Source organism: Myotis lucifugus, unplaced genomic scaffold (assembly GCF_000147115.1).
Source record: "Myotis lucifugus unplaced genomic scaffold, Myoluc2.0 scaffold_54, whole genome shotgun sequence".
NCBI classification, from domain to species: Eukaryota; Metazoa; Chordata; class Mammalia; order Chiroptera; family Vespertilionidae; genus Myotis; species Myotis lucifugus.
This window is the reverse complement of record NW_005871102.1, coordinates 4,174,144-4,186,339: the sequence shown is the minus strand read 5'-3', so window position 1 is coordinate 4,186,339 and position 12,196 is coordinate 4,174,144. Positions and strand designations below refer to the sequence as shown.

General features: G+C 36.4%; 1 protein-coding gene across 1 annotated transcript in view; it reads right to left on the bottom strand.

The window, feature by feature from the left end:
* RALGPS2 (Ral GEF with PH domain and SH3 binding motif 2) overlaps positions 1-10,986 on the bottom strand; it is a 120,885-nt gene extending 109,899 nt beyond the window's left edge. The window contains 1 exon segment of the mRNA XM_006088956.3: positions 10,742-10,986. The gene's annotated coding sequence lies outside the window, so the exon portion shown is untranslated.
* Positions 10,987-12,196: the final 1,210 nt, after the last annotated feature.

Sequence of the window (12,196 nt, the reverse complement as noted above, 5' to 3'; positions counted from 1 at the left end):
TTAATTTTGATCTCTTCTTTGACCCATAGGTTATTTAGAATTGTATTACTTAGTTTCCAATTATTAGAAAATTTTCCAATTTTCTGTTAATTCCTCATTTAATTCCATCGTGATTGGGTAACATAAAATCTCAATCCTTTTTAAATTACTGAGACATGTTTTATGTCCCAAATTATGGTCCATCATGGAAACTGTTCTATGTGGACCTAAGAAGAATAAAGAAGAATATTCTCTGCTGTTAAGTGGATTTTCTATAAACATTCATTAGGTAGGTCAAACTGGTTGACAGTATTGTTCAAGTCCACTATACCTTTGTAATTTTCAATACTCAAAGAAGGGTATTGAAATATCCAACTAAAACTGAGGATTTGACAGTTTCTCCTTGGAAATCCATCAGTTTTTATTTCATGTATTTTAAAAATTCTGTTATTAAGAGTATAAATGTTTAGAACTGTTTTGTCCTCTTGATGAGACAACCTCTTTATCATTATGACATCCTTTGTCCTTGGAAATATTCTTGGCTATGAATGAAGTCCACTTTGAGATTAATATAGCCATGTCAACTTTCTTTTGACTATTGTAAATATGGTATTTGTTTTTCATCCTTTACTTTTAACCTATTTGTATCTTTATATTTAAAGTATGTTTCTTATAGGCAAGCATATAGTTGGGTCTTGCTTTTTTATACAATCTGACAATCTCTGTCTTCTAGCTGGTGTGTTTAGGCCACTTATATTTGACATGATTATTGATTTGTTTATGTTCAAGTTTATAACCTTGCTATTTGTTTCCTTCTTATTATGCTTTCTTTTGAATTACATGAGTATATTTTCTGATTCCATTTTATCTCTTTTGTTGGTTTATTACCTGTAACCTTTTAAAAAATATAATTGCCTTAGGATTTATTGTATACATCTTTTACCACGGTCTACCTTCAAATAACATTATAACACTTCATATATGTATTGTATAATCATAGGCAAGATGATTAGCTTCCCTGTTTCTCAGTTTTTACCTCTTTGAGGTGAAAATAACAATAGTACTTCACCAAGCTATCATGACTATCCAATGAGTTAATAGAGGTAAAATTATTAGAATAGCACCAAGCATCTATTAAATGCTTAATAAATAGCAAGTCCTATTATTCACACTGAATAAGACTGTATTTTTAATAAATTCCCTTTGCATTACCTAAAGTAATCTTGCTTACCCAGCCCACATACTGGTTTGCACTGCTCTAATAGAATCTGCAAGCAAATTAACTCCTTAGCTTGCAAGAAATTAACTCTTTTTTTTAAAAATATGTTTTATTGATTTTTTACAGAGAGGAAGGGAGAGAGATAGAGAGTTAGAAACATCGATGAGAGAGAAACATCGATCAGCTGCCTCTTGCACATCCCCTACTGGGGATGTGCCCACAACCCAGGCACATGCCCTTGACCGGAATCGAACCTGGGAACCTTCAGTCCGCAGGCCGACGCTCTATCCACCGAGCCAAACCGGTTTTGGCGAAATTAACTCTTTTAGTTGCAAGAAATTCATTCAAATGACCCCAAATAGCATTATATATGATACTATTTACTGAACATTTACTATGTGCTTAGAATTGTTCTAAAAGCTTTGCATGTGTCATCTCATTTAATCCTCACATCAACTCTATGAGGAAGGTATAATATTATGATGTTCATTTTACAGAAGAATGACACAGAGAGTTAAACAACCTGCCCAAGGTTACACAGCTAGTAAAAGATAGAGCCAGAATTCCATTGCCAAAAGTCTGACTCTTTCCTGAGAAAAAACTGAAATGAGCTCAAGAAAGGGAGGAGCCACAGAAGACTAGAGTAATGGAAGAAGAGTATCTACAGAGCCAGAAACCAGAATCTTCAATCTCATGCTCTGTGCCCGTTTCTCTCTCTCTTTCAGACCACAGGGTTTTGCTCTTAGAATTTTGTGCTTCTCTTGGCACAGATGCCCTATTCTTTTCTAGTTACTAATTGGCTTCCTCATCTCCTGTGTCATTTCTGTAACTCATAGCTTCTGCTTATACTGTACTTCCTTTCCATAAACTTTAGTTTTACAGGCCTGTACACTAATGCATTCTTCAAGCTTCAGCTCCCATGGCTCAACTGCAAATTAACTCCATGCTTCCCATAAATGGCTATAATTTTCCCCACTAGCACAAGCCTAGATTGTTAGCTGGCTTACAAATTAGTAGCCCTTAGGTAAAATGCCCACTCCTGGACCAATCAGTTGCTATACAGTTTACATGGTAAAAAACAAAACCAAAAAAACCCCCAGAGCTATTGAGGGTTCCTCTGCCATGTACTACAGAAAAATTAGATTTCCTTCAAAGAACTGTGGGCAGACCAGAATTATAAAACACATGTCTAGGACAGTGAGTCAGCTAAGTCAGCACTCATCTGAGGCTCAAAAGTCTTGTCAGTATTACTAACTTATTTAGTTATAATAATTATGCAGTTATAAATACAAATTTTGGTTGTTGTTAAGGAGATTACAAAATTTACAGTGTCACGAAAGTATGACATGAGTCACAGGTCCAGCTGTTGTTAAATCAAAGGCTGCCATACTATGTCAACAGTACAACCCATGAGAGAAGGAAAACCCACTGTCACCTATCATGCTCAATTCTGCTCAGAAAGAAGTAGTAAACATCACTGCTCCTATCCATTCCTACAGCTGTATCTGCTGAGCCACACTGGACTGAAGCAGGTGTATTAATAATTGTCGTTTCTACAGCCCAGTCACAGGTGCCCACACTGTTTAGATAGACAACTGCAGCACAGAAGGCTTCAACAGTAGTACTAGTTCCCTTAAGTTCAAACCTCCAAGTGAGATCTTTAAAACCTTTTGCAGGTGAGTTTTATCCTACACCTTTGGTTTTCTTAATGGGAGAGAAAGGCTTTAAGTTTAAAACTTTCTGCTACATAATTAGCTAAGGTCAAGGATAGGGACGGAAAGGATAAAGTAAACATAATACTTATTAATAATACTTCCCGATAGGGAAGCATTTTGTTTTAAGCCTTTTTGTTGGGAAGATTACCTAAAGTATATTGTTTTAAGCCTTTTTGTTGGGAAGATTACCTAAAATTACCTAATACACAAAGGAAGAAAAAGGTAGGTTCTAAACTAGATTTTTCCTCCAATCTTCATTTACAACAGGGGTCCTCAAACTACGGCCCATGGGCCACATGCAAATACAAATATTGTATTTGTTCCCGTTTTGTTTTTTTACTTCAAAATAAGATATGTGTTTTTTATTAAACTATAGTCCGGCCCTCCAACGGTCTGAAGACAGTGAACTGGCCCCCCTGTTTAAAAAGTTTGAGGACCCCGGATTTACAAATTTTAAAAAGAACGAAGGAAATAGTGAGAAGCTAAAAGTTAGTAATAATATGTACTATCATTTTAATTCTAACCTGCTTTATTTCCAAGGGCTGAGTAATCTGGTCCCACCTTATCAAATGTAATTGTATTTTGCACCCCATCCCAAATAAACCCTTCAATCAGAGCATACTAGAATTCTTGTGGCTGCATTTTCAGTCATGCTACTCCCCAATACTACATGTACTTTCCACCTGAATGAAACGTTCCGAGGACCATTCGTGCCCTCTCTCAGCCTCTCCTGTGAACTACACTGCAGTATGACATTAATTACATATGGTCTTACATTATTTACTGTGATTTCATGTATAAAATTTCATGTCTCACCAAGATGTAAATGCATGTGAAGACTAAGACTTATACTTCTATGATAACATTTACAAGTATTATGCTCACAGAAAACATTCAAAAATACTGCTGCCAAAAAGAAGCAAGTCAAAAGCGAAGTTTCTTATCCATAAGATACCCTCAAAATGCTTCTCTTTTAGAAGACTTACTCCTGTCCGCCAGCTTTAAGAGATAGGATCTAAACCACACAAGCCTATAAAAAGATTATCTGCAAATCAAAACTAAAAGAACAGCAACAGAGGTTATCTTAGCAACAACGCACAGAATAAAAAACTATATCAAACCTAAAATACATATTAATCCGTCTACAACACCCTAAAATATATGAAGATCTATAAAGATTCCAGGACATTCCGAAGAGAGCTTAAAAACAGCAAAAGAAAACATACAGATTTGTCATGGAAGCTAATGCCAGAAGGCCAGGGACATTCTGTCAAATCCTGGGAATCTAAATCAGGATGGGAAGTGGTCTGAAGAATAATTGCTCCAGTAATCCAAGAAATCTAGAGTAACCCCAGATAGAAGCCAGGATGTGATTACACTTGCTCTTCATGGTCCTGAAAGAGGAAGAGTGAAGAACTAATTCAGTTGAACACTCTGCTTATTATACTTTCTCATTTAATCTTTACAATGATCCTGTGAAAAGACACTCTTATACCCACTTTACAAATAAGGGAGGCTGAATAATAAAGAAATTAAGTAACTTGTCCAGACTCCTACAAGTCTTAAGCACAGGATTAAAACCACTGTCTATATCACACACAAAAACTGACTTTCAATTTAACTTAGTAAACTATTTGATGGATTCCAAAAACACTCAGATATATTTAGAAATTTAAGGCAACATGAAATTGTAGTTTTGACATCCACATTTCTTTCAATGTATATTAAACTATAGGGTTTATACATTTGTTAGAAAATGCAACTGATAATTTTTAGACTAGATGAAACCAAACAATGTTTCTCAAACATGCACATTTGAGTCTGCCACTCCTTGTTCAAAACACCGTTAACTTTATGACAGTTAGCTAACCATTTGAATAAAAAGATGAAAAATTAGATCTTACTAAAATAGGATGAATTAAGATGAAAAACTTTTAAGCCATAATACTAGAAGTAAATAAATATAGGTAAATGGCTATTCCTGTCTTTTGTCCAATGTCCAATTGTTTTAAAATTGGCTGTGCGTGTGTGTGTGTGTGTGTGTGTGTGTGTGTGTATGTGTGTATGTATCTCATCCAAGGATATGTTTAGAGAGGAGAGGAGAGAGAGAAGAGGGGGGGGGGGGCATGAAAGTGAGAGAGAAACTTCGATCAATTGCCTCCCTTACCCACCCTGGCACCCTGAGGGGAATGGAACCTGAAACCTAGGTATAGAACCAGCAAGTCTTTGGTGCATGGGATGAGGCTCCAACCAACTCATCTATCTGGCCAGGGGAACATATATTTTTTTATCTGGTATGATTACAAGTCCTCTGTAAGATTTAAGTATTACAGGCATTTTTCTAGTGTGTTACTGCCTTTACACTGTCTTAGGAGTATCCTTTGATGAACATAATGAAGAACAATTTATCAATCTTTGCTTTTCTGGTAAAAACTTTTTGTGTACTGTTGAAAACAAACACCTTTGCCTACCATAGGGTCATGCGGATATTTTCCTGTTTTCTTCTAGAACAGTGGTTCTCAACCTTCCTAATGCCTCGACACTTTAATACAGTTCCTCATGTTGTGGTGACCCCCAACCATAAAATTATTTTCGTTGCTACTTCATAACTGTAATTTTGCTACTGTTATGAATCATAATGTAAATATCTGATATGCAGGATGTATTTTCATTGTTACAAATTGAACATAATTAAAGCATAGTGATTAATCACAAAAGCAATATGTAATTATATATGTGTTTTCCGATGGTCTTAGGCGACCCCTGTGAAAGGGTCATTCGACCCCCAAAGGGGTCGCGACCCACAGGCTGAGAACCGCTGTTCTAGAAACTTTAATTTTCACCTTCCACATGACATCCACACTTCCCTGCAGGAGCATATAATTCCTGTGTTATCTAACTATTTTTAAAAAAAAACAGAAAAAAAAGGGGTGGGGAAGCTTCACAACTCATTTTATATAGCCAGCAGAACTCTGAAGCTACCATACATACATATAAACCTTTGATAGATTTATCTACTGATAAATGTGGATTTTAAAAAACTGTAAAACAATGGTAAATCAAGTTCAGCAGTGTAGAAGGAAAAAACAAATGCAACACAGCTAAGTAGGACCCAATAATACAAACAGGAAATAATTTAAGAATGTAATAGATCTTAACAGATTAAGGGAGGAAATACCTATGATCAATTCTGCCAATACAGAAAAAGCACTTAATAAAATTCAATACTTATTCATGATATTTTTTAAAACTCTAAGACTAAGACTAGAAAGTATCTCTTCATCTTTTAGTTATCTATCAAAATGTATAGTAAATTGAGGAAAATGGGGAGAGATTTGTAAAAAGGTACAGATTTTCAATTATGAGATGAGTAAAGTCTGAGGATCTCATGTATAACATGGTAATTACCGTGGATAACACAGTATTATATAACTGAAATTTGCTAAAAAAGTAGAACTTAAATGTTCTCTCACACACACAAAGGGTAAATATGTATATACGTATCTCAAATAACCTCACTGTATACTTCAAATATCTTACAATTGTGTTAATTATATGTAAAGCTGAAAAAATAAATTTAATAACATTATGTTCCCTCTTTTCTCCGCAATGTTCCTTTCTTACTCATGTTTATGTGTGTATATAGTTTACTATGTTAAATGTAAATGTAAATAAAGGCAAGTAGTTTTGTCTTTTTGTTTATTGTTTTATTCCCAGCACCAAAAACTATTCCTAGCACATAGAAAGTGCTCTATGATGTGGTGTGTGTGTTTTTTAATGAATAAATAAATGAATGATTTCTAAATCAAAATTTGCATTTGGGAAAAAAATTATAGTACTTTCTTTTGATATTTCTGTATAAATAAGCAGTTATATAGACTACATATGTATATGTAAAAACACACATACATATACGTATATTACTTCTGAAAATATTTCTAAGATTAATAAAATAACCCTACCTGATTTAAATAAATAACCTACGGTGAGATATTCTTAATGATGAGATTTTAGCAATATTCCTATTAAAGCAAGAAACATGAAATTTAAACCATCTATCTCAAGTGAGCCCTTAATGTTGCCTGGCAATCACACTATATTTCTCTATTTTATTCCCTTTTCCACTCTGGGGTAGGTGATTATGTCATATATTTTTCCCTCTTCTCAAACCTCAAATACACAGTCCCTTTTATTCCCTACTCTCAGCTAATGCCCTTGCTTCCCATTCACTAAGGTAAACAGAAAACCTCAGATGGGAACTTCCTCAAACCACTATCATCGAGCCTCTGTCAACGTATTTTGTCTTCTCTCCCTACCTCTATCCTCCACCTGTGCACAGATCAGGGCTCAGCAAACCACAGCCCACGCTGTCTAAGGCTGCTTTCATGCTACAAAAGCAAAGCTGAACTGTAGTGTATTGCCCATAGAGCCTACATCCTACTATCTAGCCCTTGAAAGAAAAAATGTGCTGACCCCCACACTAGATCATCTCTCCTCTCGTCTACAATGGGCACTGCTGGTTGAAAGGGCGCACTAAGTGCCATGCACAAGAAATGAGTAAGATCCACACAAGACATGTACAACATCAGAGACATATCAGATATACTGAAGACAAAGAAAAGATCTTAACAGGGCAGGATGAAGAGTAGGAGACATAAGACTTTTCAACAACCACCTGAAGCTAGATAATTATAATGGGATCCCTTAAATGTTGAGGGAAAAATATTTCACCTTGGAATTCTATACCCAGACCAGACAAATAATCAACCAAGTGTCAGGGTAGAAGAAAGATATTTTCAGCAATCCAAACATCTCAAAAGTTTTACCTTCTCATACATTTTCTTGAAAGTTACCGAGGGATGCATTTCACCAAAACAAAAGTGTAAATTGAGAAAGGAAGGCAGGGATCCAGAGACCACAGGCTCAACACAGGGAAAAGGCACGGAGAATTGTCAGAATCTCAGTGAAGGGCAATCACAAACTAATGTGTTGCAGGAGAGCCACAATGCAAATTTGAGCAGAAGGGTAAGAGTCCCTGGACTTTCCCAATTAAAAAAAAATTTTTTTTTGAACAATCAATTACTTGATGTGTTTGAATATAATGGGACAGTTTCTAGAAAAAGTTAAAACAAACAAAATTAATGGTTTTCGTAACTCTTCATACCTATTAATTTAGTCACCCCACAAGTATTATCTGGGTATTGACTATGGTGCCAGCTACTTTTCTGGGTGTTAGGAATACAACACTAGTCCTTGCCTTCATGAAGCTTACATCCAGAGGAAAGCAGATAATAGTATAAACAAATCAATGTGTGCTATAATATCAGATAAATTAATGTTGTGAAGAAAAATAAAGGTAAGGGTAAAGTGTGATAGGGGTGTTATTTAGGTACGGTTTTCAGAAAAGGACTCTCCAATCCCTGGCCAGTGTGGCTCAGCTGATTGGGTGTTGTCTGTGCACCAAAGCTTGCCAGTTTGATTCCTGGTTAGGGCACCCCAATTACGGGCTCTCCCCGGTAGGGAGGGTATATAGGAGACAGACAATCAATGTTTCTCTCTCTCTTCTTCTCCCTTCCTTTCTCTAAAAATCAATTAAAAATCTCGCCCTGACTGGTTTGCCTCAGTGGATGGAGCGTTGGCCTGCGGACTGAAGGGTCCCAGGTTGATTCCGGTCAAGGGCATGTACCTTGGTTGCGGGCACATCCCCAGTAGGGGGTGTGCAGGAGGCAGCCGATCGATGTCTCTCTCTCAATCGATGTTTCTAACTCTCTATTCCTCTCTCTTCCTCTCTTCCTAAAAAATCAATAAAAACAATAAAAATATATTTTAAAAAATAAATAAAAATCAATTAAAAATCTTGAGAAAAACAAACATAAAATGAATGAATGAATCAATGAATTGAAAAGGGCTCTCCAAGACACAACCAAAAGGAAAAATCAACCTAAAAAGAAAAATCTGTTTTGAGAAAAGGTCATGTACGTAAAATAACAGAAGTGTACCAATTACTAGTAAGTTCAAGGTAGGATATTCTTTTTACGCCTCTCATATTCCAAAGCAATGGGTCACTGAGGAGCCAGTACTGAAGGTTCTCCGTAGTGGCATATACAAATTGCCAGGCACCCTCAACCTAAGCCATTACTTATTAATGTGACTGGGTACATTTATACGCAAACTCCTTTCTTTCCATTGATTAGGTGGATGTCACACATTTCAAATTTCAGTGTTTTATTCCTAAGTTTTCCTAAATCAAAAGCTGAAGACATTAATCAAGAAAGATTCCAGGTTAATTTCAAGTTAATCAAGAAAGATTCCAGATTAATTTCAAGTTACCAAAATTTATCACATATAATCTTAATTCTCTCACTAAAGAGGAACCCTAAACCAATGGGAATAACACACATTTAAAGAAATAATTTATAGGGTAATGCAATACATTCACTTTACTCTCCAAGGACCCTCACTCAGGCTGAGGTAGAGTTTCAAGCTATTGGAATTATCTTTTCATTGAAAATTGAGTAACTTAAAAATCACATATTCAAAAAACAGAACTGATTTTAACACAGCTTATTCTAAAAACACTTATACCATGAGAAATAAAATCAAACTATCTCCTTTATGTAGCAAAATAAGCAATACTTCTAGATTTAAATAGGTTTGAAAGTTTAACTCACAAAAAGAAAAATTCAGTTAACTAAATTTCAATTACTAGTTGAGTTTAAAGTTTAAAAATTTAGAGGTTTCTGGACGAGCAGCCAGGAGCTATACTCTATGCTGAACTGTGGTAGCACAAGATGTGGATGCTCTTTCCACAGCTCTCTACACTCCAGCGTGGAGCATCACAATTATAGTCATGGGGGTTGGGATTCTCTGCTTTACCTGTATGCCTACCATCTCCAAACCCGTTTCCCCCTCTAAAATGGAGATAATGCCTGCATAAGGGTCCTGTCAATGAGAAGTATCAAAGTATCAATATACAGAAAAACTTTGTAATCTGTAAAGAATGACACCAATATTTGTCATATTTTAGTCAAAAAAAGGAACCAATCACTTTCAAACTTTTCTGATTTCAGCTATTAATGGTTATAGATTCTATGGAAGAAAAGTAGGACATTGGTCCACTCACACACACACAGCCAGATGATGCTTTTTTAAAATTTAGACTTGAAAAAGAATTAGACTCTCCTATAAACAAGCACCAAGAGGGAATATTTTTAGCAAACATTTCATTTAAATAAGCCAAAAGAATGAAGCTGTTCAACCACATGTAAACTCTGTGTCATCTAATTTCAGGTAGGATGTTTATTTTTGGTATAGTTGGGAACCAGACACCCAATGTATATAAACATTAGCATATTTTTAAAACAACTGTCTTACTGCCTTTGTTCACTCGGTATTAATTCCCACTATTCTTAGAAGGAAAAAACACAAATAATATCCTTAATCAAAAAAAAAAAAAAACTCATCAGAGTTCGTACTTCTTAAACTAATATTAAACAGCGTTATTTCACAATGAAGTAGTAGACTATTTGCCCACTTACCCTTTTAGCTCCATCAGGACACAGACCTGTCTTTTTCTTTGTATCCCCCACACTTAGGCACCAAGCAAGTACTCAATAAATATGTGTAGAATGAATGAATGAATGAATGAATGAATGAATAAATGAACGAACGAACTAATGAACAAACTGGGCCTCTGGACAAAAGCTTAAATGTTTGAAGTTGCAACAGAGCAATTTCACATAGGCCATCATTCACTACAAACAACTACTCTCTCAAGTATAAGACAACATGTACTAGGTATTTAAACACACACCAATATACTACTCACATGTGTAACAGAAGTACATAAAGATTCACAAATCCATTTTTTAGTTGTATTTTCTCTCAAAAAAATTTGGTGTGTTCTGATATTAAAGCATGTTGCAATCTTGATAATGCAAGCACTATCTTTAAAGTTCTGTGGCAATCTTGAATAATTTAGGCAAGGTGAACAGTATTTCCAGAGTCCCACCAATGTATTTTTATTAAAAGTCAAATTCCTAATTGAAAGAAAATTGGAATAAAATGAAAAAAGTAAGATATTACCATTTCAAAATTATTATACTGAATTTTTCAAGAGAAAATAAACTGCTTAAGTTACAATGAAATTATTTATTCAAAAAACCATTTACTGTCCTTATATTTGATCTATAAGCTAATAAGACAAGTTATTTTCCAAATCTTTGAAGCTAGATGATAAACTTTATGCTTACAAAGAGTTAGAGGTTTTTTTAAAAATTAAAATAATAGTTTGGATAAGTTCCTTCATAATTCTAAAGCCTACAGCAAAACATTCAGCAATAACATTATAATAAACATTGTATGTATGATTCTACAGCACTTGTATAAGCATAATTATCTGGGTGGAACAGGCTTTTTTTATGAACAGCAAGGTATGATCTGTGACTGCATTACTATGCGTGCACGGATCAAAAAGTTTCTCAAATTCTGATGGTCATCTTCAAAAAGACTTGAACAAGTCAATCTGAGGGTGAACACAAAAGAACACCAAAGTCAACTCATAAACACTGGTACGAAAACAAGGGCTCTCTATAGCAACTACCCCGTTGCATTTTAAAAACCCAGGGCATATGAAAGATAAAGCTCAATTGACTGCTGGCTGGGTTTCCTACTTTATGGTCGGAATCACTGGATATTAATTAGATAACTTCTTTTCAGCGCTTTCTTAAACAGAAATTTAGTGTTTCCATTGCCCCTCCTCCACAGCTAACATCAGTGCCCTCTCTTCCTCCTCCCTCACCCCTCCCAGTTCAAACAAATTAACATTTGTACAAGGTGCCTCCTATCAGCTCGCAGCTTCTTCCCAAACACGCCCACGTTCACTGAAACTCGCCTGCGTCTACACAACACTCGGCTGCAGGAAAAGAGCGGAGGGGGGCTGCGAGGGGGCAGTTCACCCCGCACAGGTTTGCGGCTCTTTCCCGGAGAGGAGCTCCCACTCGGGGCTCGGGTGCCCCAGCCACCTCCCCAGCACGGTGTTTATGAGCCCTGCTAATCCGATACTGCAATGGAATTCCGGATATTTGCAGACAGATAGCCCGGCTTTGCAAGTGTTTGATCAGAGCGGTCCGGAATCTCCTTTCCATCCGCCCGCCCCGAGCAGGGCAGCCACCCGACCGCGGGCAGCGGCCCCGGCCCCGCACCGCGCCGCGCGCCGGGCCCGAGGCCAGCGCCGGCACCGGCCGCTCCGGGTCCAAGGCTGGCCGGGGAGCCCAGGGCTGCG